Here is a 6,000-nt window from a genome sequence, read left to right as displayed (position 1 = left end):
TTAACATTCAATATGACCAACACTGGTATATAAGCATTTTTCTTACCAGTATTAATTTTCTTCGCTGTTTTCCACACCATGATAATACAGTATTAAAATCTGTATGTCCTTATTTAGTTCGTCAGCGTACTTTTACGTGTCATTTTTTTTTTTTCTATTGACAGTGTTTTAAAAAAAATGCAACAGTAAAGAGTTCGATGTGACTGTCTTCGTCCTTCATTTTATTTTTCTACTTACTATATTATAACTAACAAGAAAAGGAGATGACAATGTCATCCGGACATCCGAATCAAACCTAGTCCATTCGATAAAACATTAGGTCCCATGGACAACGGAGTAAGTCCCTTGGGCCCCAAAACCCTGTTAATATAAAGAAAATTATAAGACTCGCAGTGATAGATGTTGTAGCAATACTGTTCATTGAAAATTCATGGTTTGTAGTTCAGTCTAAACATGAAACAAGCTTTCCAGAGATGCTATATATTGGCGCCCATAATGTACTTGAACAGGGAAACTTGGGAGAATGACGGGAAAATTCCATCCAAAAATCCGTCCCAGGATAAATACTTCTACGTTTATATTTTTTTCTATTATCTTCTCTTTATAGGTCAGGTCATAGGTTTGATTTCGTATATACAGAGCGTATTGGTATACCTTTCCCTTCACACTTATTCCGTCTATATATATATATATATATATATATATATATATATATAAACTTGGTACATCTATTTCCTAACCCTTATAGTATTTTTTTTTTTTTTCGAGATATATTTAGAGTATGTGCTTTTACCCTTGGCTACTCCAGAGGGAGGCCCAAGTTGATGGGAGGGATCTTCCCTGTTCAGGTACGTTATGGGTGATAACACATAGCACCTCTGGAAGCGTGTTTTGAAGTAATATCTATTTCACTGCGAGTCTACTATCTTCTTTATACTAACAGGATTAATGGACCCCAGGGGGTTACTCTGTTGTCCACCTAATTTTTTGTGCATGAACGTATCTTTATGTTTATCGAATGGACTAAGTTATATTCAGATATTTGAATTGCAAAACTGTAGCTTTGCATTCGTTGACGAATTGGATTTTATATTATATATATAGGCGCGGATCCAAGGGGGCTATAGCTCCCCCCCTTGACGCTCAGGTATACACTGGATAAAGCGGCAAACTATGGTTTAGTCCCTCCCTTGATCGTATCGATATCCACCAGTGTATATTATATATATAAACTTTACTAGCTTTGAATTTTGATTCCTGAAGAAAACTTGCACTTTCAACTTTCAGGTCTCCTCTGTATCCTTGTTCACTGAGCATAACGCAGTAGAAATAAATACACCAACGAAGTAAAAAGGGGTGGATTCAGTAAGCAAGAGCAATGAAGATATGTCCTGTCAGGTATTATCAATCAAATGGCGATGGTTTTATTTCATTCGTAATGGATAATTCTTTTTAAAAAGAGGTTTAATCTACTACGTAAAAATCACACCACGAGTGAGTGCCATTGAGACATCTCAAGTAAACTTTGAAATGTATAATTACTCCAATACTCTTTTAATTTCAAAACCACTCCTTTAACTCTTCTCACAAAATATACTCTTGCCGGTGATGTGGAGGATTCACTCTTGATGATGCACATAAAATGAGTCATCATACATAGCGAGAAAGTTGAGTTGGCTGGAACAACTCAAACAACTTCTCTTTTCCACAAGGAAGCACTGCTTTTTAGTTTTATTTGATAAACCATTTTCAAATAATGTACAAGGCGTCTACTTGTAAGGCTTCTACAGCAACTATTTCTTGGTAGAAACTGTACAGCAAGAGGATATATTAAGACAATAGTGAAAACAGTATAGACTGCACTCGTCTGGTATCTCTAGAAAGCATTGTGAGAGCGCCATCCAAGATTATTAAAAGATTGTACTTTTAAATAATTCCATGGATTTCCTTGCTCATTTTCATTACCTCGAGACTGACACTGGCTGTTGTTTATGTTTGAATGTCCTGCAGTTATGTCCTTTGATCTAAATAGGCACAGTTAATGGGAATTCAGAAGTTGATGAAATGGGAAAGGAAACAGAAGATAGCCGAGAAGACAACGTCCACCAAAGACTTACGACATAAGATCGAACCAGGGACCTTCAGACCTGAAATAAGCGCTTTAACGCGAAATATACCTGCCCTCCATGGCCAGGATTCATGTAAAGATCATTCTGCTTACAAACGAACGATATAATATTGAGAAAAAAAAAAAAGTGGTGGACAAACACCGTGTGCGTGTGTTTTCTCGGAATTTCCCGTTCCTTCCCACCGTTATCATCCATCTCATCACCGCGTATCTTAGCCTCAATGCATAATCTTGTGACGACTCAAAAATAATAAAGTAGACGTAGACAAAGTATGCAAATATCCATCAGTTTTGGCAAATTAATATCTGTTCTACGAGAAGTGGGTATTTTTTTTCTCTCTCTAATACTACTGCACTTTACTCTTTACTAATTTTCCCACTTTGTTTACATAAGAACTATGGAACAAACAAGGGATCTATCGCTGATGTTTAAAAGTTTCCTTTCAAATTCACAAATTTGTTTTCGTGAGACAAATGTGCACTGTTAGTAATCAATTATTTTGTTATTTGTTTTTGTCTTTTGCTAACTTTCGTGTCAGTTTTTATATTTCCTCCATTTTTTCTTTAATCAAATTTGGGAATGCTATTTTAATAAGGAAAAATATTAGAATATAGTGGAAACATTAAATCTGCCCACACTGCTACGTTAATAGATATCTTTAATACGAAGAGAAAGAAAAAAAATCAGACCTGTCATCTTCCAGTCCAGTAATTTCTTCCTAATTAATTGGTGTGTTAGTTATTAGCAATACAGATACATTGATCAGCACATGCATTTACGTCCTTTAGTTTGTCATACAAAACACAAAAGCAAGTAAACGAGGTGACAAACTGAGCTATGTTTAGTCATCGACAAAAGTTGACACATGCACTTCACGCTGACAAATTAACTGCAACAGGAAAGAAGTCTGAATTAAAAAAATAGTCCCAAGCATATGATTCAACTTCTGGTAAAGTCCTGAAAATAAAAGTTGGAGATAAACCAAGAACCTTCAAGAGGTTAGCAGTCTACTATTGAGCTATCACGTCACCACAACATTGGAATGTTTTCATTGTCATGAATCGGACTTAATGTACTTTCCGAAATTATTTAAACGAAATAAAATTTCCATGTTAAAGATTTGTAGAGGGCATAAAAAGGCTTCACACAGTTGAATAGAAAATATAAGCTAATAGACATCAACCAACAACTAGAATATATAAAACTGCGTTCACACTATGGGTTATACTGAAGTGTCTGCTGTAACTGTTCCACTTACATTAAGCCTTTACTGCGATATGGTAAAACAAATTACAATCATGATACTGAAATCCAGTATAAAATTCGTGAAAATCTATGAAATACAAAATATTTAAGTTAGTTCAGAAGGCATTATTAGTAAATGACATGCTATCGATGTAGAAATATGAATTTCTTACTGCATGTTAAGCACTGAGCACCGTGCTAAAATGCTCTAAGTAAGATTAAGATAGGAATTTTGAAAACGTTGAAACAGCGGTAAGATTATCTTTTCTTGGCAGTTTTGAAGCTGGACCTTTTCCTTCACTTAGTTTTTTTTTAATCCTGTACTCGTTCTTAAGAGGAATTAAAAACGATTAATCTTCGGCTATTTTATACTTCAATCCAAATCGTAACTTTCCACTCATATTCCGCTGATTTATACTATAATTACTGTGACTGGAAGGGACTATCGGCTAATATATTTTTGTGTGCGGACTAATTTATGGCTGCTAATCTAGTGCATACTACTATTACTATTAGTTAGTACCAAAGAAACTCTTGTGCTGAATCGTTAAAAATGCAGGTAGCTTTGGAGAGTCAGTTTTACCGAAAACACAAACATACAAATGGTACAAAGTATTCAAACGCCGACCAGTGATTGAAGATTTGCCTCGTTCCAGGTGCCGAACACCTTCGACTGGCGGAAACCTCTACAAAGTGAAGGAAAATAGCCATTCAAGCTTAAGACAGTTCAGGATTTGGATCTCTCTCAGGCATCCATTTTAGTTTATACTATGGGCATGAACTGTATCAGTACTTGACGGAATTTAGTTCAGCTGCACGTTAAAACTGAGCTCTCTTCTGTCGCGGATATCTCCAAAGCATTACTAGCTTTGAATAGGAAAATATCCCCCCCCCCCTCAACCTCACACGAAATAACGCTCCTATAAACATAAAAGTTCCTTAAACTTTCCCTCGTACGAAAGAGTTATTAACCGAAGTCTGGCAAATATAAAATATTAATCCCCAAGATCTCTATTCTCATCCACAGAGATATACAGGTTTGTTCTGTGGCATTTCAACGATAGTTTCTAACAATAATTGTAAATACCTATAGTTTGTAAATCCTATCATACCAAAGGTGTAATATGAATAACATTCGAGCTAAATAATAAATGCAATATTTTCCTATTGTAAGTCAACTGAGTTAGTAAAATTCACGCAGACAAATCACGGGAAAACATTTGCAGTTACTTAAGAATAATCAGATTGGTAATACGGCATCAACTGTACAGTAAAGGAAACCGTACAAAGAGCGTTGCATTTCCTCGTTCTGCCCGATTTGGGTGACTTTTGGATATGTTGTTGCTGAGGACCCCCCGGTCAATTGTTTGTATGAGGCGAACTCTCCATGATCAACCCTGTGACCTCATGAGGTCACACAACGGGTGTTGGCAGAACTGGTTTAAACTTGACATACAACCTGACTATTAGTTGTACCGCATCAAGGCATGAGGTTATATAGCAAGGAGGGGCAATCGGCTGCCCTAGTTAACAAACATGCCAAGGGAACAGTCATCGTTTCTTGCTTTCCACATATATACCGGCAGGAGAAAGTCACCTGCTGGCACGGAGGCCAAGGGATGGAAAATACTGTAGCATCGTGGGGAGAGTGGTCAAAGTTACCCGCTCCGACTAACGTCTCCCACAACACGTTTCGATTTGTGTGCATCACTAATGTATTTTATATGCCTAGTTTGGACAAAACCTGTTGTATGATCTTTGGTGACCTCTGGAGGTCTCAGGGAATTGGCCTCATATAAACAATTGACAGGGGGATCCTCAGCTACAACATATTCAAAAATCACTCAAATCAGACGGACCAGAAAATGCAATGCTTTTTATAAGGTGTCCTTCCTACTGTTTACATTCTCATTACTAAAAGATCGGTAGTTATGGTAAAATGCCATTTAATGGGTCCGTAAGTTTTGTCTACCTTTCTATCAGAAATGCAAGTCACATTGTTCGCCGTTATCGTGAAATGTAGACCACCACATGTATGAAAGAAAACTTAACATGTTTATTGAAGATGAATCACTGTTGACCAGTCAATTATATGGAGGGCACAATGCACACCAAATATCTATTGCTATAAATCCCAACGTTGTGACTTGCTTCAAATAAGCGTTCACGTCTCAAATGCGTTCTAATGAACACACATGGGTACATGAGGAAAAAGATTGTACATGGTGCAATCAGAAGTGAGCTATATGTTGCATGGTGTAGCTGCTTCATCATGTGCCAGTGTAGGGCTTACTTACTTTCGTAGTTTTTCGTTCAGTGCTGATTAGCATATTTTCTCTGAAGTTTTACGTTTGTGATACTACAACATTTCTGATTTGTAATTTTCTTTCTCTCTTAGTTTTGATGTGTTCTGGTTACTGACAATTTCTACTTAATTCTGTTTACAAACCTTAATGTAGATCAGTGGTTCCCAATCTTTTTTTTAGCTGGTGCCTCCTTCATAAATCTTGCATACTTCACGCCCCTCCCTCCCTCGTCCTTTGTGCTCATTAGTCATACGTGTTTTTTGGTTGACCTCTTCTGCGGGTTCAGACAGATTTGAATTCTAAATCCTTAATAATATTTT

Source organism: Thermobia domestica, chromosome 11 (assembly GCF_964235325.1).
Source record: "Thermobia domestica chromosome 11, izTheDome1.hap1.1, whole genome shotgun sequence".
In the NCBI taxonomy this organism is placed as follows: Eukaryota; Metazoa; Arthropoda; class Insecta; order Zygentoma; family Lepismatidae; genus Thermobia; species Thermobia domestica.
Note: the sequence above shows the minus strand (reverse complement) of the source record.